Below are 771 nucleotides of genomic sequence, written 5' to 3'. Positions count from 1 at the left end.
AAACTGGATTTATGTGGTTTTCTATTGGATTAGGTTCGTAAAACGTTTAAACCAGGTATATGGAGAAATATATGAGAACTTTCGATTTGGGTAAAAATAAGTTGAGAATTTATGATTCGAGAATATTTGAGACGAGGTCATAGCTTTAAGTTGTTTGGTACAATTGGATACTTCTGAAGAGTAAATAGGTCGATGATCCTTAACGTGATAATGACATATGTCATGTTTTGGATTGTATATAAAGTTTCTATTTTGTATATTTGAATTACCTAAGACTTATATATACCATCCTCATTATAATTTTTAAATTTTTATTTTTATTATATTATATTAACTTTCTTTCAATTTCTCAATTTTATTGGATTAGTCATAAAATCATTATAGTCGAGTAGATAATTTTCACCAGTTATTCATCCAAAATATCTTTGGAGTAAAAAAACTTCATGGTTTAAGAAATTATGTCACAAAACAATTTTAGTAATTATAAGATCTATAATTATGCCAAAATGAAAGTAAAGCAACATAAAATTTGTTTAATTTGTTTAGAAGACATTTTATAAGTGGTGATAAAGAGCATACTTTAACAATAAAATAATTTTGGGTGTAAAAACATATTTTTAATGGTAAAACATAGAGTAAAATTATATGTGGTTACTTATTAGATGTTGCTTTGATGAATTTGTTGTATGTAAAATATGTTGTGAACAAGTTGTGAAATGTTTATAAAATTTGACAATAATAATATTTGTAATGATGAGTATTTGGCAAAAG

This window comes from Camelina sativa, chromosome 12, assembly GCF_000633955.1.
Source record: "Camelina sativa cultivar DH55 chromosome 12, Cs, whole genome shotgun sequence".
NCBI classification, from domain to species: domain Eukaryota; kingdom Viridiplantae; phylum Streptophyta; class Magnoliopsida; order Brassicales; family Brassicaceae; genus Camelina; species Camelina sativa.
Note: the sequence above shows the minus strand (reverse complement) of the source record.